Consider the following 22,933-nt stretch of genomic DNA (forward strand, 5'->3'; position numbering starts at 1 on the left):
TGTGTGTGTGTGTGTGTGTGTGTGTGTGTGTGTGAAACATGTATGATAGATCATTATTTTGAATAAGTAATTCATTGATTAATTTGTCATATATACGTGAAACATGTTTTTAGGATAACTGGTCTAAGTATAGATATACATTCATTAAATTGCCATATGTGTGTGTGTGAAGTATGTTTGTTAGATAACTAGTTTGATTCTTGCAATTCAATCTTTAAAATGTTATATATGTATGTGTAGAGTATGTTTGTAAGATAATTAGTTTGAATATTGCAATTTATTGATTAATTTGGGTGTAATTTTGGGTTTGAATTTGAATTTCAAATGAATTTTATATTGTGAATTTTAAGAGCATCTTAATTATGGGTTTAACTTTTTATATAAAACTTGAATTTAAATTTATATTTTAATTTATAATTTTAATTTAAATTTTAAAACTGAGTTTAAATTTTAAATTGATTGGTGTAGTTTTGACGTCAAATGTCTCTACATGGGGCTAGGGCTGTTGGTTTTTATCATATATATCATGTTCAACTTCGATGCCTAAATAGACCAATAGGTCCAAACACAAACTCCACATCGGGGATATCCTTCTACATCCTACGCAGGTTCAACAACATGTATTGAAATTCTATACGCCCATGAACACAACTATATTCAAAGTCCGTGAAAGAGGTTGAATCAACTTTGTGTATCTTTTTTATTTTTACTCGGAGAAACTTCTTCCGGCACAGATACCTAGTCGCGTTGGCTCAACCTGCTGTACTTGCGGTCTCTGTCCATGTCACCATAAAACTTTGAGGGCTTACCCCTTGACCTCAAGGAGTTGCAAAGCTTGGGCTTATGCATGGGGGTAACACCCATGGGATTTGAACTTAGACTGCCCATCAAACGGTCTAGGCCTCATCCCACTACGCCAAACCCCTTGGGTCTCATCTTTGTGTATCTTGATACTGAGAACATCCTGGATTTTCCCTCCTCTATGCGAATCTATGTCGACTCTCTCTGAGCGTAGCAGCTACAACCATTACCAACCTCGTCACACCACCTCCTGGCCTTCCCACCAGCAGCGTCACCAGGATCCCAAGGTTTGGATCCGATAGAAGATGGCTGGCTCTCCACCCTCCCCTCCGGCTGGTTCACACTTGTATTGATTCAATTGGAATAGCCTCCAATACTGCTTCTATTATTTTCTCCAAGTTCCCATAGTTCAAACTTATGCTGGAGTTCCTCCCGAACACGTTCTGCAAACTGTCCTATGCCTTTCTCTAGTAGTGCTTCACAAAGAAATATCCTAATATCTATCAAAACCATTGTTTATATCTATTTTGCATGTAGACTACTTAACGCTTAAGGCATAAACATGCATTTGAAGCACATATATGTGTCACAAAAGTTTTGATTTCATCATATTCCAAGCAAGAATCACCAAAACCATTTGACAAAATAAAGGGATACGACTCATCATTTTATTCTTCTTACCAAAATAAGTAAACCAAACCAACCCTACATTTATTGACACATTGGACCATAAAATCTCTACCTTATAAAGCTGCACATTAGACCATAAAATACAACAATTGAGTATTCTTATTTTATTTTTCTAGCAAAACTATAACATGAACATTGATCACATGTATGCAAAATAGCACTTTTAAAAACAACCATACATAGCTCAAACCTAGCATAAAATAATAATGGCAAAAAGAAAAAAAGTAACACTAAACAACAGACCATGCATGCAACTGTTAAGATTTTATTTAACTTGTGGCAGTCTAAGACTTAATCAAATACAAAAAATGGGACATCTCTCTCTCCAAAAATAATGGATAAATGGGACAAGCCGACCCAGCCCGCCATGGGCCGGGTTTAGGCCTGTTAGGTACCGGGCTGAAACCCAGCCCGTTATATACGTGGGCTGGGCTCAGGCCGGCCTCATGGGCTTGAGTTATTTATTAAATTTTTTTAATAATATATATTTTTTTAAAATTAACTATTACATAGTAACTTGAATAACTATTATTATTTACCTAATTAGTTGCTTAAAATTTTAAGCTATTTATTAAGTATTACTATTTACCTAATTAGTTGCACTAATTAATTAAGAATTAGTTGCAGGGCTATGAGCTTATCTTCAAACCTAAGCCCGTTAAGAACTGGGTCAAAACCCGGCCCGTTAGTAAACAGGCTGGCCCGGTTCATTAGCGTGCCGGGTCAGCCCGATGCCCACCTCACCTCTATGAAATAAAACTAGTCCTTCACCTCAGGAGTGGATGTTGTTGCCCACCTCTATCAATTCCTCCTCAGTAAGCACCTATACATATCTCCACAATGAGAAAACTTTAGAAAAATAGATCATATGTCTAAACAAATGAAAATTGAAGAGAGCCACTACAGAGGATCCAGTTTCTGCATTGCTAACAAAAGAAGAACGACCCTAACCTTATTGAAAACATTTATTGCATCTACATGAAACAAATCCTCAAATTAAAAAAAAAAAACTACCACAAAACTTATTTTTTCTGATAAAAAAACACATAATAAAATCTAAAGATATCAAAGAAGGAAAAGTTGTAGTGAGATGGAGAGTGATGAGATATCATCACAGAATCATCAAAATTACAAAATAAAAATAAAATTAAAGGAAAAGGAAGAGAAATGTATACAGGCTTTCAAACAGAGAGAGAGAGAGAGAGAGAGAGAGAGAGAGAGAGAGAGTAGAATATCTTGCTAGAAGAAGAGATAAATGAAATTGGGTTGCAAAGCAACAAAGGCAATAGGGTTGGAGAGAGAGAGAGACTTTTGGAGGAGATCGAATTTAGGTCTTTATTATTATTATTATTTTTTTTTTGTTTTAAAAGTTAAAACTGATAACGACTCCAACGTAACACCATGTTTGAAATCTAGGCGTCGGAGGTAGCTGGAGTGGGAAGTGGGAAATACCCGGTGCAAAAGTAGTGTGAAAAAATGGATGCAGTTGTAGGAAATGATGGAACTGGGGTGGTACCAGTTCCACAGTGATAGTTGCCAAATACTACACCAGTCTTATTTTTTATTTTCTAATAAAATGTAAGAGGAAACAAAGTTTAGACATTTGTCATACAAGACTAATTTCATTATAAAGAACTGACAAAAAAAAAAAAAGAAGGTTCAAATCTCACGAGAAGTCTGGACCGGGCGATTGCCACTCCAAAGTCCAAACATTTGGTTCTATCATCTAGGGTTCTCTCACGTGGGCTGACCGAACCATTTGGCACTTTTCCTTGCTTAAAAACCAATGTTGTTGTTAAAATCGATTCACCTGGTGAACCGGTTTCTTAAAAAAAAAATTGGAAAAATCGAATCGAATTGAATCGGTCCCTTTTTAGACCGGCTCATTTTGAATCGGCTTTGACCGATTTGATCTGAATCGCATGATTCACACCGATTTTGACATCATTGTTTACAACGGTTGCTTTTTGACATCGTCTGAATAATTGCGAGCAATTTCAAGAAAATCCAAGTTCACGAACTTGGGTGGGTTTTGCACACACTGCTCTTTTTGAGCAATTATTTAAATAAACACTTTTCCTTTCTAAGACTCTTCCCACGTTGCAGCCAAAGGTCGTTGAAGAAAAACCAGAGGGAAAAGAAAGGAGAGAGAGAGAGAGAGAGAGAGAGAGAGAGAGAGAGAGAGAGGCGATGGCGAGTTCCAAGTACGCGGATAGCCTGGTGGTGGTGGGCGTCTCCGTCTGCACTGCCTTCCTCTGCGAGGCCATCTCCTGGCTCCTCATCTACCGGACCTCCTCCTACAAGTCTCTCCGCTCCTCCATCGACAAGGCCGCCAAGAAGCTCGAGATCATGAAGACGGGCTCCTCCTCTTCCACCTCCTCGTCCTCCTCAACCACATCCTCCTCCTCATATTCCTCCCTCGCTAAGAGATCCAAGACCAAGAAGATCGACCGCGTCGAGACCAGCCTCAAGGAGTCGAGCCGCGATCTCTCCTTCTCCAAATTCAAGTCGGGCGCCGTCGTCGCCGTCGTACTCTTCATCGTCTTTGGACTCCTCAACTCCCTTTTCGAGGGGAAGCCCGTCGCCAAGATGCCCTTCGCCCCCGTCGGCTTCATCCAGAAGATGAGCCACCGGGGCCTGCCCGGAGACGACCCAACCGACTGCTCCATGGCGTTCCTCTACTTCCTCTGCTCCATCAGCATCCGCACCAACCTCCAGAAGTTCCTGGGGTTCGCCCCGCCCCGGGGGGCTGCGAATACCGGCTTGTTCCCGATGCCGGATCCGAAAAGTAATTGAGGCTCAGATCCCGGGCGCACTTTCCCTAATTCCTCGATCTTCCCTTTGAGGTAGGATCCGTCGAAATTAGGGTTTTTCTTTTCCTCTTCGTTTTTCTTGGGCGCCCTCCTCCCCTTTGTCGGGATCAGGATTAGAAGGGAGGGTTTGGTTTAGTTTTAATAAAATTTCTTCTATTTTCTGTACAATTTATTTCAGAACAGTGATAGAAGATTTCAATGAATGAATAATTGAGGAGTGTTTTGATTGGATGATTTTGGGAGTTTGACTACATGGTGTATTAAATTCTCACCGTTTATGTCCATTCCTTTGGTAGCGTTCGGATTGTTAGAGACATTAGACAACTGTGCTTGATTCTAAACATGCTTTCTGCCTATTGTTCCAACTGCAACGTCTAAACTTTTAAAATCGTGCCAGAGAAAAAAAAAGGGAAAGAACATCCATCAGATGGAAAGTTCAGTTGAAAGCATCAGTGTTCTTCCAGAAGTTTGGGATACCTGTAATAAAGATTTGAAATGAAAACGAGGAAGGAAAAGAAGGTTTTAGGATGGCCTTGTTTTCACTTGTTAACGTTAGTTACTTGTATGGTGGTCATGCGGCTTGCACTTTTATCTGTTTAATTCCCTTACCATGTTACTCATGTAATTTTGTAATGAAGGAATTCCTAAATTGTTCCTATGTATATGATCTCCCTTTTTCCCTTAACTAGGAAAGCTCTGGTTTAGGTAGACCTCTATCATTTCATTTTGTGAATTTATAGACTGTTCTAGTTCTTGGCAGCATAAGTAGATTTAGGCATTTCAAACATGAAGATGCAATTGCAAAACGCCCTTCTTTTCCATCAACATGGCCTTCAATGATGCAGTTGATTCTAGTCTCCATGTCACTTCTTGAAATATAAGGCTAGGTTTTGAATAACTAAGAACATAGTGAGAGCCCTTACAATATCTACCTTTGTTGTAAATCATCGTGAGAGCCCTGTTAAAGGTACCAGCTTCTTTCCTAATGGAAAAACTGGTAATTCTTCCCAAGACTGCTATATGGATAAATGGTAGTAGTGAATGGGCTGTGATTTCAGACAAACTAGCTTGAAAGATGGCTGGTGATATCAAACACAAAGTTCCGCTAGCTATATCCAACACAATCCAGTAAAGTAGTATATGCCATTATAAATTTATATAGTAGTGATGCATTGACCCAAGATAGAACCAGTCTAGTTTGCATCATGCCCTGCTGAGTAGCAAAGTGGTAGATTTGAAGTTATCAGAAAAGGTCAATGAGAATTTGACAAAAAAACTTTGGTAACTTTAAAAGTGGCAGCAGGCAGCAATCAGAACTTTTATTTTTTTTTTGAGAGAGAAAAGTCAAGACTTATCTTTCAAATCCACAACATGGACGAGATTGAGCCATATGATACTATTGAGTAATGGCACCAAAGTAGTAGAGTGCACATGGATTTGAGCAAGTTTTAGATAATGAATATAAAAGGCACGTTCTCCCAATCATATAGGCAGAAAACCTGCCGGGAGTGAGACATGAGCAGAATAAACTATTGAAATTTGTATGTGTAGAGATTGCTAACATTTTTGTTACTTTTACTAAGTAATAGCCCATTAATCTGTTACTTGATGAGACTGTTGTGCTTTGTGCTGGATCCAATCCCTAAGATATATAGCTATTCAGGCTAGATTATTTGCACTTTTTCATAAAAAAACATTTTCCTAGCAAGGTTGCTGAATGGGCTCTAATTAGCTCAGATCCATTACGAACTTAATATAGGTCAGTGCCAACTGGGGATTTGAAGGATCAATTACTTGAAAGTCTTTCACTTGTCCAAACCCTAACTAGCAATGCCAGAATGAGTCGCTAAAGGATGAAATAGTCCTATCTGGTACCTAGTCCTAAAGCTTTCAATACCCTTGGCTTGTTCTAATAACATGCCTGCTTAGAATGATCTGTTGATTACACACTCTCATCTACATCAGGAACACATTTCTTAGAGACCCTCTCCATCTCAAAGTCCGATTTCGGAGATCAGCAAATGCTTTTTCAGATACCACTCATGCTGTCAAACTGGTTAGCATGAACACAATAAGATGCACAAAGCATCTGAAGTTGGTCCCTCAATTCTTAAACTTGTTTGGAGAAAATAGAAGATAACATATAATAGAACTATAGAAGTTACATGGCAATTAAAAAGTACACACTACACAGGCAATACAGAAGGCAGGTGTGGACTATTACATGTTCATCGAGTTCATGGTGGAATTCTGAATTTGCAGTCTCATAAGCACAAAATCTTCTCTATCAATGTCAAAATTAAGCAGCAAAACCAACTGAAAAAGAAAACTATAGTTTGACTGGAAGTATACAATGGTATCCTTCTACAAGCACCAAGTGCGTGCTAAAATCCAGAGAGAAGTTTTCTACAATTTATCAGATGGGCTTTGTGTCTTGTGTACAGTCTGAAAAGGATCTATTAATCATGCTTAATACACTAAGATTTAGTAATGGTATCCTTCTACAAGCACCAAGTGCGTGCTAAAATCCAGAGAGAAGTTTTCTACAATTTATCAGAGGGGCTTTGTGTCTTGTGTACAGTCTGAAAAGGATCTATTAATCATGCTTAATACACTAAGATTTAGTGTTCAATGAGTGAGGAGGTTTAGGTTTGGGGGCTCACTTTTTAAATTTATGGTTGCATCTATGTGGCTTAATCACTCCATGTTGAGCGCCTCTTCAGATGGAGTGCCGGAAACATTGTATATTGTCCAACAAACGGATCTTTTCTAGTAGCATTCCATGGTGGTGCCTCTTGAGATGGAATGATGGAAACATTCTAGTGTCCTAGAAGGAGATTAATCTTTTCTGGTAGCATGGTTGGACATTATTTTTTATCTATAGCAGTCAGTGATGGGATGAAGAAATGCTCATAACCTTGGGGTTGATAAGAGCTGCATTAGCACCATATGTAAGTATATTATCTCTGATGTGTTCTGCAACTAGCCTCAATCAGCTGTTTAAGGACAAGTCTACTATAGATTAACATAAAGCTGGTGGAATCAGTAATGGCAATCTGCTGGAGAACATGGGAGATATTGCTCACTGTTACAGCAACCAAACATGCTAAATCCTATTTGAAACTTGAAAAATGCAAGACATGCTAGTATTAAAATGTGGCGGCTGACTCTAGATCATTCTGCTGGTAAGAGGGCCAATCACTACATAACCCTACTTATAGCATCACAAGCAGAAGGCCATTGATCCTCTGGTGTATCAAATCCAAATTCCATAGCAAGCAGAAGGCCACCAATGACTTTCTCTTACTCCTATAACCTTCCCAACCACAATTTCTTACTTCTGGAAGGCTGTTCATTTCCATATGAAGTAGCGGGTTCCAATTTGGATTCCTGTTGAAAGACCTTAATACTCAAAAGGCCAAAGAAAGAGCCCAAAAGGTTGGAGTAAAGTTATTGTTATCTCAGGCCAGGGGAAGACTTGAGAACACTTGGCATGGTTGACGCTGATACATAGGCCATTTTCTAGTGCCACCAATAAACTAGATGGGGTCATAATCGTCAGATTCATGAGTCACGTTTCCCTATTCTTTCATATATAGAGCTATAGCCTGAATTACCATACAATCTGATCTGTATGATATAATTTTTCTCCTTGCAGAGTGTATTGTATTTTGTGAACCTATGATACTGTAGGTTATTATATCATATTGTACTAGATATATGATTTTCTCATTTTGCCAAACCAATGAACCTCCAAATTTGCATGTCAATAGATGTCACTGGATATGGATTTTAGAATGTTTGTTTATTGTGTATACTTGAAGTGCTTATTTATTAGTCACAGAAGTTCCTTTATGGGGTCATTGCAAATGCACTTGGCTAATCAACCTGAGTTTGTTGCTCCCCTTGCTAGTGCCCTTCTCTGTCTTCCCACAATTACTTAACTTAGGTGCTTAGCAGTTGTCTGTGAACCCAAAGCTTGGTGATGATTTGCAGCTCTATCTCATTGACTCTTAGTGGTTGCTTGACCTAGTCCACCTGGTGTACTCATCTATTAAATGTGACTTCCTGTTCTGGTTTGTGATACACGGTTACAAGGGGAGTTTTCCAGTGCATATAATGCAAGGTCAACCTCTCTTATTGCATGCAAATATGCCTTTCTGAGATTGACACATTTCGCGAACAAAATGGCATGTGTAATATCATGTTGAAATGTCATGTGATGCCTATGATGCATTCTCATGTTTTATGGGATATTCTTGTGCAATTAATTCTTGGACTTGTCACTTATATTTTATTCTTTGAGAACATCACGTGCATGTAAAACTACATTTGACTCTAAAATCAGCAACCATATAACATCAAAAAATGAGGAAGGCCACAAGATCATACAGGCTAGTTGGTTGTCATTGAACAGTATCTTTCCCATTTCCTCAGGTTTGTATAGGGATGCAATTCATCGGTTGGAACCACTTTCTATCTCTTATGATCATATTCCTTCGTAGGTACACCAGGTTGGTTGGTTTTCCAAATGCTGAGAAAACCCCACGGCAAGAAATTCCTAGGGTAAATTGGATTTATTTATTTTGGTGATGTGTCCACTTTGATGTATACCCTGAAGCTCTCTTAGTTTGATGATCTTTTGTAGAGGAAACAAGAACCCACTTGTTGGTATATGCAAATATAGTATCATAGGCGGAGCTTGGGGGGGGGGGGGGGGGTACAGAACTGGGCTCTAGCCCAGTCCTGCCTCCCGGCCCAGTTAATTTTTTTTTTTAAAAGCCCAGTCCTAGCCCAGCCCTGATTCCATATGAAATAGATTTTTATCCATTTTTGTAGCCCAGTCCTGACTGCAGCAAATAGTTTGATTTGTCCATATGAAATAGATTTTTATTAATAATTGTAGCATTTTTTTTTATCTCAAAAAAAAAATTTGGGGGGTACTGCCCCCGAACCCCATACTATCACACCAGTTTCCCCCCCCCCCCCCCCCCCCCCCCCCCCCCTCACATGAATCCTAGCTACGCCCCTATATAGTATGGAATGAGATTGTCGGAATCTCTTAAAAAAGGAGAGAGATTATGGGAATCCCATTTCAAATATGTATATTTTGGATCTTTAAACCTGTAATTTTATGGATGTATTTTCAAAGTACACTTAACTTCTATCAGATTTTAAGAAGTATACTATACCATATGGCTGTTTCCATTGTCACTCCTATCCTAGCTTATGAGTCGACTAATAATTCTTACGTCTGCATGCGCACACTGACTGAGTAATGCTAGCACAACTTACATGTAAGCATAATATCCATATTCTAGGTATCTTTTGAAATTTTGTTGTTGGCATTGGTTACTTTCTGATACGTTCCCAATCTATGCGGACCTAGCTCCTGATCCGAACAATGCGGACCCAGTCTTGGGTAACCCAGATCCAACTCAAAATGGCCATAAAGTGCAATTGGATCCTTGAGAGGACAAATCGGATCCAAGATCCAATCTAGCTCCTAAGGACCGAATGAAGCAAATAGGATCTCAAGCTGATTCAGATCCACTATCCGAGATCCGATGGATGCAGCCACTGCAGCAATGTGGGACCCTTACCATGTGTTGCCACCTCAGCTCCAGCAGCCACCTCATTCTCGTGGGACACACCCTTGGACGTCCCCCTATGAAGAGCATTGGATGCATGGAACGCCCCTCTAGAAGCCTCTAAAATGGCGTGATGCTCTTTCCCTTCTATGCACACCTTTCAAGACATTCAAGCCTCTCCTTAGAGACTCGTGTAGCCTCTTGGGAATGCCTAAAGCATGCGAAGCAGGTTATATGTCCCCCCCCCCCGAACAGGGCATCTCATGCTCGGGGGTCCCAAAAAGCATCACGTATTTAAGCCTGTGTGTCTCGTATCCCCATGTTTGTCAGCATTAATTAGCATTGGAGTTTGATGCGATTGCAAAGACTTAAGTACCCTCTCCTCCATTGGTGCAAAAAAAAATAACGATTCTAGAAAAAAGAGTGATTGTAAAGACTTAAGTGCCACAAAGATGATTATTTAAGACCCAGTCTTTGCACTGCAGGATTATCCGAGAAAAAAATCTCTCTTAGAGGAGGCCATGAACATCAACCCTCTCACTCTCTCTCTCCCTTCTTTTTTTGCTTATGTGCACATCCAACAGAAGATCCTACATTGCTCCATCAAGCACTGACTGACCTGCACATTGATTGTTGTGGAGCCTGATTCAGAGTTTTTACCCTTACAGGAGGAGGGTTTGGGGGCTCCTCACAGCGTGGGTAGCATCATTCAACTAAATGAGTTATGGATCCTGATTGAGAGTTTTTACCCTTACAGGAGAGGGGTCTAGGGGGTCCTCCCAGCGTGGGGTAGCATCATTCAACTTGAAGAGTTGTAGAGCTTGATTCAGTTTTTTTACTCTTACAGAAGGGGGGTTTGAGGGCTCCTCCCAGCGTGAGTAGCATCGTTCAACTTGATTCGTTGTGGATCCTGATTCAGAGTTTTTGCCCTTATAGAAGAAGGGTTTGGGGGCTCCTCCCAGCGTGGATAGCATCGTTCAACTTGATTCGTTGTGGAGCCTGATTCTGAGTTTTTGCCCTTACAGGAGGGGGGTTTGGGGGCTCCTCCCAACGTGGGTAGCATCGTTCAACTTGATTCGTTGTGGAGCCTGATTTAGAGTTTTTTTCCTTACAGGAGGGGGGTCCAGGGGCTCTCCCCCCCGGCGCGGGTCTCGCTGCGCGATCAATGGGCGGGGGTCCAGGGGGGCCGCCCCTGGCGGGGGCTCGAGGGGCAGGGCCACCCGGACCAAATTTTTTTGGGGCCTTGTATAAATTTTTTATTTTCTTTCCCTCTTTTAACTATCGAAAAAAAAACAATAAAATGTTTTGTTTAATCGTGGGGCTCATGTTTTCTTCGGTTGTTTATTGCAACTCAAATAACCTAGAATAATAGGGGTCTGGTTTTTAATTAAAATGGAGAATGAAATGACAATAGAAATCACTGAAAATTTATAAGAATAAACTAGACTCAATAATGAAGACACCACTTTTTACGGATTTGGAATATGATCTTCGGTTAGGGAGATATGACCCTGACAAGTTGGTCCTAATTCGGGTAGTGATTTACAGCGATTTGCTTACTGAATAACACTATAAATCGCTATAGTGATTTGCGGAAGACACTACAAATCGCTATAGTGAGATATCCAACAACACTATAAATCGTTGTGGGACTCGTTGGAGACCCAAAAACACTATAAATCGCTATAGTGATTTACGGAAGATACTACAAATCATTGTTGAAAGGTCGGATAACACTATAAATTGTTGTGGGGCTCGTTGGAGTCCCGAAAATACTATAAATCGCTGTAGAAAACCCCGACAATACTACAAATCGCTGTTGGAAGGCCGAATAACACTATAAATCATTGTGGGGCTCGTTGGAGACCCGAAAACACTATAAATCGTTGTAGGAAGGCCCGACGATACTACAAATCGTTGTTGGAAGGCCGAACAACACTATAAATCGTTGTGGGGCTCGTTGGAGACCCGACAACACTAAAAATCACTGTAGGAGAGTCATTGAAAAAATCGTGGGAAAGAAACAGAAAATGAAAAATAGAAAAATCATGGGAAGGGGTGTTACGAAAACCTCGAGCAAGAAACAACCAAAAGTGAATTTGCTTAAGATAAGATTAGGTGTTTTAATTTTTGTATTTATTTTAATTAGGCCCAGTTAAAAAAGAACTCAAAAGGGAGTCTTTACTTCTTAGTTGCAAAGACTCGTGTATTATGGGTGAGGTTTAGCCCAAACCCACCTCCAAAGGTGCATGCCAAAAAAAATTTAAGAAAGAAGTTCGAGACATGCTTTCACATGTCCAAAATATGATGAACCCAAAGCTTGTACTCATGGTGGATGAAAGCCCTTGTGATGATCGTGATGTGGAAGGTGAAATCACTCACTCTTCGTTTGTATGAGGGAGCTTTTCCCACCGAGCATCGCGAGTAAGGGGCTTAGTGTGTGGGTCAGGCCATGAAATCTAACATGGTTGGTCGTCTTACCCTTCAAAGAGCGCAACTTCGTGGCCTTATGAACCACCTGCAAATTAGGACAACCTCTAATGTCCTACCGTGGTCATGACGTAGAAGAACAAGGCAAAGGTGTGGAACTTTTGGCATAAGCTCGCACACATCAAGACCTTGTGAAGGTTCCTTGGAACTGGCAAAAATAGTCAAAAGTTCGTAAGAGGATGCAAACTTATGGGTGCCCTCTTAGAAGCAATGCGAGAAAAGAATGTCCATGTTTGGTTAGACAGAACTACTCATTTTCGCGAAACTTGAGCAAGCCGTCTGTTAGACTTCTTAGCCTTGCTCAAAATTCTCAGAGGGTGAATTGAAGGTAACATCGAGAGTGAAGCTCATTTAATGATTGAGAATTCTCATGTGGGTGACATCGTGAATGGATCTCATTTAAGGCTTGCAAATTCTGATGTGGGTAACATCAGAAATGGAACTCATTCAATGATGGAAGGCCAATGGATGGCTTTTGAAAACCCTACAAATCGTGCCAAAGCCTTGCTGATATACAAGAAGAAGGTGATCAATTTGACACTTATGGAAAAGAGAATGTATCTCTGTGGAAGGCGCTTAGTGAACTGCACCAACCACAAGAGCATGAAGCAGTCCATAAAGCAAGGTGTTACGACCCCTCGTCAACACCAATGGGGTACCAAGATGACGATGTACTAAGTCCTAACCCAAGGCAAAAGGGACCTTAGAATAAGAATGGTATAACGGAAAGTAAACATCGATGCTGGTGTTGTTCCTTATGACTTGAGCTCGAATCTCAATGAAAGTATCCTCAACAAAAAAAAGTGCAACCTCTAGTGTTTGGATCAAACCCAATCACTATTTTTTATCCGAGTGAAGGCTAACAATTAATCCACCACCGGTGAAGTGAGCTCTTTTCTCTAGAAGCTCGCAGTTGCAAACGGCTCGCATGTTGGAAGGATGTGCTGGTGTAGCGTGGCATTCAAGGCTAGAAGACAGCCTGCCAATTCAGACGATGGTGTGCTCCAACCTTTGTGTTTGATTTCCTCCTTCAAAAGTCTAACTCTCAAAATATTTACATAAGGGACTAAGCAATTCTCAAGAAAGAGAGGATGATACGGTCCCAATATCTACGGACCTAGTTCTTGATTTGAACAATGTGGACCCAATTTTGGGTAACCCAAATCTAACTCCAAATGGCCAGAAAGTGCAATTGGATTTCTGATAGGACAAACTAGATCCATGATCCAATATAGCTTCTAAGGACTGAATGAAGCAAATAGGATCCCAAGCTGATTCGGATCCATTATCCGAGATCCAATGGATGCAGCCACCACAACAGTGTGGGACCCCTGCCATGTGTTGCCACCTCAGCTCCAGCAACCACCTCATCCTCGTGGGACCCACCTTGGACGTCCCCCTATGAAGAGCATTGAATACATGGAACACCCCTCTAGAAGCCTCAAAAACTGGCGTGTTGCTCTCTCCTATATGCACACCCTTAGGCATTCAAGCCTCTCCTTAAAGACTCGTGTAGCCTCTTGGGATTATCCAATCATGGCCTTGTGGGCTGGGCCTCTTAAGTGCCTTGAGGAAGTGAATTTGCCTAATATAGGATTAGGTACTTTGATTCTTGATTTTTTTTTAATTAGGCCTAGTTAGTTTTAATATTCTTTTAAATATTTTTGATATTATGAATTGTTGTAAATGGCCTTAGAGACCTATATATATTGCTCATTTTGTAAGCTTGAGAATCAGAAAATGAAATCTAAAATTTAGTCTCTCTCTCTCTCTCTCTCTCTCTCTCTCTCTCTCTCTCTCTCATTGTGTAGGTCGACCCCCTCAGGGATGTCTCTCTCAATCTCTCTCACCTACCCCTTAGCCCTTAGGCCTTCACTTCCTTCTCTCTATATACCCCCGGCACGTCCCTACCTCTGACTTATTCACCCTGTTTCAGGGCTTGTCTCTTTGAGTATGCTCGATCCTTATAGTCAAGCACCACTTGTGAACTAAGGTGCTACCAAGAATTATATCAAAGTGTTTGTGTTCGTGTCGGTGTTCCAAGCCATCTTCAGCCCCAGCCCCTTCAAAAATTTCACTTCATATCATCATAATGTAAAGAGCATATTTTATAGTTTTCTTTGGGATCGCAGTGATATGGGACATCATCTTCATCTCATACGGTGACAGTTGCTTTGTTTTCCTAATCTAGAGGGGGGGGGGGAGTGGATCTACGTCTTCTTCAGGATATTAACAAGGCTAATCTTGCTTTTCTTGGTTCCTCCATTCTTATGAAGTAGTCGTTTGTAGCTAATTTCATGAAGGACAAATATTTGTGAGTTCGTAGTCTTTGGTCTCCTCCTAGTTAAATGGTGCATGGATCATGGTCCGGAAAAGTAATTGTATGGGAGATGGTGTTTTGTAGCCCTAAAAATTAAGTGGATGGTTGGTAATGGTGAGTCCATTAATTTTTGGAAAGATCATTGGTGCTCATACCCTCTAGAGAATGACTCATCTCTTTTGAACTTTGGTTTAATTTTTTATACTATTAATATTAGCCTAGCTGATGATAATTTTCCTTCTCAATATGTTCATGGTAGATGTTATTTTATGAATGTGCACCTCTCCTTCTCAGGATCAACTCATTTGGTCTACTAATCAGCCTCTGGAAGCAGGTGTTTCACCTATTGATTTGGCATATTTGGTTTTTCAGAAACCAAGTTAAAACATGATCAAAGTGCTTATACTAGAAGCCAAAATCAATTATTACATTTGATCTCTTTGTTGTGATGAACTTTCGGAAGCTGAAGTGATCGAATTCTGAATTAAACCAAGTAATGATTTGGACACTGTCTGGGATCCTTTCTGACCCGTGGCTAAAGACATCGATATTCAAATAGCTTCAACCTCCAGGTCTAATGGGTCTACTATTGTCGTCGCAATTTAGAAAATGGAACAAGTCTTTTGTTATGGCTGGTGCACAAAGGGGACTATCGGATTTCTTCTTCCCTGAACTCCTTGATTAAAGACATTGATATTCAAATAGCTTCAACCTCCAGGTCTAATGGGTCTTTGATTGCCTTTGCAATTCAGAAATGGGGCATATGAACTACAAAAGTTGAAGAGGCCTTAGAAGTCCTTGATTATGAGCCAAGCAATATATCTATATCTACAAATAATCTAAGATGGAGGTCATGGCCATAGGTCATATTAGTTCCAGTTATCCTATACTTTCTGCTAACTCTCTAAATTAATGTAGGCATTTCATTTTCTTGAGGGCTCCTTGTGAAGAACCAAATACTGCCAAATTGTCAAACCAGCCTAATTAGTATTGCTTAAAACATGTGGGAATTGATTACCATCTTGTGCAACCAACGAAAGCTGCATGTCGCTTGGAGAAGTGCTTATATTCATCAATATTTCAAACTAAATGCAAAAATAAACACGCACAAACTTAACCAACATCCAATAAAATTATTCATTTACGGATTTTTAACATACTATATTTGGAAAATGATTGTAGTGTACCACAAAAATGTTGTATTTTCTGAAATGACTTACAATTTTTAAAATCCGCTCATGTCCAAACTTTCAGCTTTAAAAAGACTTTTTTACCCTTCACACGAGCGAACCTCTTGAAGTTTGTGCGATATATCAATATGCTCTCTAGAAAGCTCACTAAAAGGTAGATTTACACATTATTTTGTGAACTTTAGAAGGCTCACGAAGTTCACATAACTATATCTACAAACTTCATGTAATTGAAACATGTAATGTCGTAAATATTATACTAATTCACATATATAGTATGAAGTTCATATAACCATATCTGCAAACTTTATGTATCTGAAACATGTGTAACTTCGCAAATATTTTTCTAAATTTGCATATATAGTATGAAGTTTGCATAATCAAATCTATGAACTTTCTGAAACCAAAACTTGTCGTTATTTTGCAAATATTCAACTAAATTTGTATATATAGTATAAAATTTGTGAATCCAAATCTGCGAACTTCCTGTAACTGAAACATGCTTTACTTTACAAATATTTCACTAAATTCACATATATAGTATGAAATTCGAATAACCAAATCTGTAAACTTTATGTAACGGAAACCTATCGAAACTTCACAAATATTTTACTAAATTTACATATATAGTACGAAGTTCACATAAATAATCTATGATTTTTTTTATTGAAACATGTTGAAACTTCATAAGTATTCTACTAAATTCACATATATTTAGTTGTTGTGCCTCATTTGTAGACTTTTCAAACATTCACACGTTGGACATGAGATTTACAAATTTTTTAAAGACTTAAATGTGAACCTTCTTATTTATTCGTGAAATGTCCATACTAGCATTAAATGTGATGCTTCGATATTTATTTAGAAAATGATGATTCACATTTTAGGGTTTGTTTTCACATTTTAGGGATTTATTTGTGGTGCCTAACCCCTTTTGCCCCACCCCGTTTATCTTAGCAAATTATTTTGGTAATTATTTTTTGGCGAATATTTTTTGTGACACTTCATTGGTAACTTTTTTAGCATCCGAGACAACATCAGTGGCTAGATATTTTGGTAAACACATCATTAACAACTGAAAGTTGAGCTTTTTTGAATTTTCTGACATAAATTTATTTTTTTAACTAGACGTTAACATGAATCAATTGTTTTGGCATCCACTTTTTCTGTTAAATGAATAGATAAATGTACAACTCTAAACTTTACTTCATATTTTACCTGTTTATGTTATTTTGGCATTATCTTTTCTTGCAAGAATATTTTTTTGGAACTACTTTTCTATATATTTTTTTGAATTTTACGCATGATTGTTTATCCTATTCATTGCATTTTATTTTCTGATGTTACTTGATTATAATTTTGATCATAAATCCAATACATTTTATATGATATGATGCTTGAAAGGTGCAAGTGTGAATCTTGATTTTTTTTTTTTTTAGAGTTATGTTCATGATTTCTTTTTTATATAAATGATAAAATCATTAGTTTGTGCCATTTTGTTTTTATAGAAAATTCATGAAGAGACTGTCATCGAGGCAACAATATCTACACCAGTAAGTACTTACTGATAGAATAGAGCAAAGACAACAACAAATACCTTACCTACATACTAATATGTCATACTATGAAGTATGATTGAGGCTTGACATATGGATAGAGAAGGAACCTGCTCCGTAGCAAAAAACATGGGTGACCGACATATACCACAGTAAATGCCATATGAGTAAGAGGAGGCCCAGAAAGTTGGGCTCAAACAAGTAGCCAACAACTTTAATGGCCAAAAGTATTGCAAAAGAGTCAAATTTAGCCTAAATACAAATTATTAATGGGATCTAAATTTAACTACTAAATCCAACTAATCAGATTCGAGTCTGATGTCAGTTTGCATCCAACCTGTTGGCATCCCTATTGGAAAGTCAAATGTGGGCATGCAATATGCAATCCAATATATACTAGAATGGGAACCGTCCATGACACGTACTAATTGAGCATTTTTTGCACTTTTAAAAATCTGACCTTGCCAATGTGTTCATCATGGTCTATGAATTGTATTTTTTTTACTGATTTTTTTTTTGAAAGGCAAACTGAAAAAGATTTTTGAGGCTTGAATTTTTCACTCCTTTGCCCCCTCCAACCAAAACAAAAGCCAATGGGGTTTAACCCATACCCAAAACACTCCTATGTTGCCCTCAAATAACCAAAATGCCACTTGGATTTGGATCCCGATCCAACCTAACTAACCATGACCCAAACTCCTCTACAAAACCAAAATACATGGGTTTCGGATCAAATCTAGATCAAAAGAACCCCAAAAATGCAAACACAACTTTGATAATTGCAATAAATAAATTAAATGTGAGAAAGAAGGCTCAAAAATCGAGTATATTACAAAACATTTGAAAGTAGCTTGGCTCATTTTGCAATGGTGAGCCCCACCATAAAAAGGTTCATAAGTCAAGCAGCTTGAATCAGCTGATTCACATCAGCCCAAAAGTGATATAAAAGAAGGTTGATTTAGCTTATTTTTGCAAAAATGATTAAAATAGTTTTTAAATAATTTTAAGTATAAATTTTATTGACAGGTGTCATCCCTTGGTTAAAAACTAACCGATTAAGACCAAAATCAAAATAGGATGATTCCCCAAGTAGTTTTAAAATCAATTTAGGGGTGATACCAATACTAACAACATTGGTTAGTAGAAGTATAAGACCCACAAAATTTCTAGAATTGTTATTGAAAATTCTTGATCAATGAGAAAATTTTGATTTTTGGTTGGATTGACCTATGCGAGTGATTAGGAATTTACTTTCTATTTTTTCTGAACAATTGGCAATTATGGGTCATTTGACAAATAAATTATAAATAATTGATTTAATTATTTAACACATCAATTTATTAATTGTATGGTCGAATGAAATTGGTTAAGATAGCTAATCACTATGTTAGAACATAGTTAGATATGCAGTTAAAGCAAATGAAAATTTTATATGCAGTGAAAATCCTATATATCGATTTCTTTAATCTTTACTGGGTTGGATCCAATGTCAAGGGGTGTAGCTGTTTTAAAAAAATAAAATAATGTAATAAAGTAACTAAAGAAAGAAAAATATAATTGGAGGTTGGTTTGGAACTAGACCAACCACACTTGGTTGGTTACACCAGGTAGTCTTGTAAACCACCCAAGTGGGGGTCAACCTCCCATGTGGAGCCCTCCCCTATGCCATATGCACATGGGGAGGGGTGTGCATTAGGAGACGCATGAGAGGATCCTTCTTTCATGCATATTAAAAAAGCATAGGTATGGATCTCGAAGCTCCTCTCAAAGTTGATAAAGCTTTTTCTAAAAACATAAAGCATATTTTTATTTTTGTAAAACTTGTAAAAGTGATTTTTGACTTGAAAAAGGCATTTTGAGATAAGGGTCTCAACCTTTCATCTCATACTTTGAATCTTAGCCACACATCTATCTCAAACCCTAGAACAACTCTATAAATATGGGCCAAAAAGGTGAAGAGAGGTTGTTCTCTTCTCATTTTCTAAATCTCTCTTTCTCCTTGCTCTCTTTCCCCCTTCAACGTTTTTGGGCTTGGTGCTTTTGTGAAGCTTCAATCTTCTCTCTAATGTGGGGTACCATCAAAGGACTTCATTCTACACATTTTTGAGAAGGAGGTTTTCTCTAGTGTTTGTACTTTTGAGAGACTTTGATCTTAAAAAAAAAGGTAAGTGATTTTTCAATAACTTGTTCATGTTTTAGCTTTCATCCACATACTTATATGTATTTATATAGTAATACATGTATGTATGAGTATAGATAAGCATGAAAAAAACCCATGTACATACTTCTAGATATTTTCTTTAGTAGAATATTTTTATTTTTATTTTTAATGATAGAGTTTTATTTTTTATACATGTTCATGGTTAAATCTCGTGTATTTCAATTTGTAACAGTAGAGTTACATTTTTAATACATGTTCATAGTTGAATATCTTGTATTTCAATTTTTTAATGATAGAGTTTCATTTTTTATACATGTTCATGGTTCAATCTCATGTATTTCAATTTTTAATGATAGTTTTTTTTTTTTAATACATGTTCATGGTTGAATCTCATGTATTTCAATTTTTAACGATAAAATTTTATTTTAATACATGTTCATAGTTAGATATCATGTAATTTGATTTTTTTTCAATGATGATTTTTCATTTTTAACTTAGGTTTAAAGTTAAATCTCATGTATTGCAATTTTAATGGTACAATTTCGATTTTAATATTTGTTCATGTTTTGATATCATGTATTTTGATTTTTCAATGGTGATTTTTTTTTTTAACTTAGGTTCAAAGTTAAATCTCATATATTAGAATTTTAATCATAGAGTTTCGATTTTAATACATGTTCATGTTTAGATATCATGTATTTTAATTTTTTAATGGTGATTTTTCATTTTTAACTTATGTTCAAAGTTAAATCGCATATATTGCAATTTTAATGGTAGAGCTACATTTTTAATACATGTTCACGACTATATATCATGTAATTGGATTTTTGAAAGGTGGGTTTCCATTTTGAAATCCATGTTCCCAGTTAGTTCTCAAGTAACTTGATTTTCAAAATTGTTTTTCCATTTTAAAATCCATGTTCATAGTTAGTTCTTAAGTATCTTGATTGTTAAAGATGGTTTTCATTTTTTTAAATCAATGTTCATAGTTAGTTTCAAGATGTAATATTTTTCTAAAACAAAAGAAAAAAATATTTAATTATATATAACTTGGCATATCTGGTTGTTGGCTCAGATCATACCATTCGATTTAGGTCAGATCTGACCTAGGTCAGTTCAGACCAAAATTGGTTCAAGTCAGGCCTGAACCGCCAGCTAGTTCAGGTCCAGACCTGAACCCAACCTCGATTCAGACTGTTCTGAAACAAGGCCGATTCAAATCAGGCTTGAACCAGGCTAGGTTCAGAGCAGATCTGGACCCAAAATGAGTCCAGATCTGATCTGAACCAGTCAGCCCTATTAAGCATAAAAAAAATAAAAAATAAAGAGACATTGAGAAGGAAAAAAATGCATACGGCTTGAAGTTATGTGTAAAAACTTTAGAAAAATGCATATCCATGTATGCAGTTGTTTATATATATATATATATATATATATATATATATATATATATATATATATATATATATATATATATATATATATATATATATATTGAATGCATGCAATGGCTAATGTATGATGCAAATGCATGACTATGTATGCAATATGATGCAAATGTATGAAATGAATTAATATATTATGCAAATGCATGCAATGAATTAATGTATGATGCAAATTCATAAAGTAAATTAATGTATGTTGCAAATGCATGACTAAGTACTCAATACAAGGTAAATGCATGTGATAATATGTTGTATGATGTAAACGCATGCAATGAAATGTGTAAGTCCTAAATGCATTTTGGCAATAAGATTAAATGTGAAACATGCTATTTTTGAAGTCCTATGTATGTTTGAACCATGCTTGCACTATGATTTGCCTATATTAGATTGTAGGGTTCAAGGAACCTTCGTAGTGTCAATATGCACACCTTGTGTGGATGTTTCTAGTATTGCATTGTAATACTGTTATGCATGTGAACCATGTCATTCATTTGATAGCTTATGTATGAGCTTGGGTCTATTGAGAACCCATGAGGTATGCAAGGGTGTACTGCACTACATACATATATCCACACCCTAGATATTTTTACTTACCATCATCAGTGAATTGCTCATACGGGCTAAAACCGCTAGAGCAACGTGATTGGGTTGGGTACATCATAGCCTCATGTTATAGCTATTGACTTAAGAGGGTACTTAGGCTATTGAATTTTGTTTGCCTCACAGATCGAGGTACATGGAATATTAAATGCATCAATTAAGAAAAACCATATAACTCAATCACACTTGATCTACCTTAGAGAATGTAGGTGATACAACCTTGAGTGACAAAGACACTTGTAGATGCACCTACATGTCAATCTGAACATTTGTTATGAGAGCAATAATGTCTCTTTGGTCTTTCAATCACTTAAAGTTAGTGAGGCCGGGGTTACCTACGTGTCTTAGGTAATACACACCTACTTCTGCAAATAGTCCTGGATTACAATTCTTTTTTAATGTCTAGCCTTAGCGGGATTCTCTCAACCACGGGTCGCCCGCATTGGGTTTTCAGTATGTTAGGCGCTTCGAGAAAATAAATAACATGACATAATAAACACTCATCATCACCTCATCAAATACGGTGAATTATTCGAGTACTCGAGGAGGTTAAGAAAGAAGAACAAATTATGCATTGACACTTGAAATCTTATTTATGCTCTATTGTTGATGTTGAGATACATGTTGCTATTCACAATAATATTGAGTTTTATACTTGCTCTTTACTTCTGTTATGTCATGATATGATGACATTATTGAATTGTGATATTATGACTGTGATGAATGTTCTAGCATATACAATATTATGTTATTGGTTTATACTTACCTGCTCGATAGAGTTTGACCTTATTTTAAGGAGATACAGGTGATGATTAAATGACGATACGATGACATGATGTGGTGGTAAGGCCAGGACCCATTTCTATCTTTTTGTCGGTCGTAGGATTTTGTATATCAATTAGATTGAGATGATTTTATGAATCTTTATGGATATGGTCCAATATTTTAAATACATTTAATTTGTGATGAAATGATATTATGTCATTGCTTTTATTTTTGTAGAATCAGCAATTCGATGTTGTTATTAATCTCTATAACCTGCCCAAGGTTGTCCAATTTTGAAAACCAAAACTATTTCCATTGTATTTGTATTTTAAAAGAAAAAAAATTGGTTGCAAATTATCACTTATTTTAAAATGAAAAATTTGGGGCGTTACAACTTTGGTATCATAGCATTAATAGAAATGGTCCATGGCTCATCAAGCATCGAAATTGCACTGTAAGCCTTACTAACTTTAAAAAATTTGGCTTAATATCATGTGTTGTATGATAGTTA

The 22,933-nt window shown here is 37.4% G+C and overlaps 1 pseudogene across 1 annotated transcript; it reads left to right on the forward strand.

Moving 5' to 3' along the window:
* Positions 1 to 3,590: 3,590 nt before the first annotated feature.
* LOC149816568 (uncharacterized) lies at positions 3,591 to 4,535 on the forward strand (annotated as a pseudogene). Its single transcript, XR_016427607.1, has one exon. The product of XR_016427607.1 is annotated as an uncharacterized LOC149816568 (transcript).
* Positions 4,536 to 22,933: the final 18,398 nt, after the last annotated feature.

This window comes from Nuphar pumila, chromosome 14 (genome assembly GCF_984573655.1).
Source record: "Nuphar pumila chromosome 14, dmNupPumi1.hap1.1, whole genome shotgun sequence".
Lineage (NCBI taxonomy): Eukaryota > Viridiplantae > Streptophyta > Magnoliopsida > Nymphaeales > Nymphaeaceae > Nuphar > Nuphar pumila.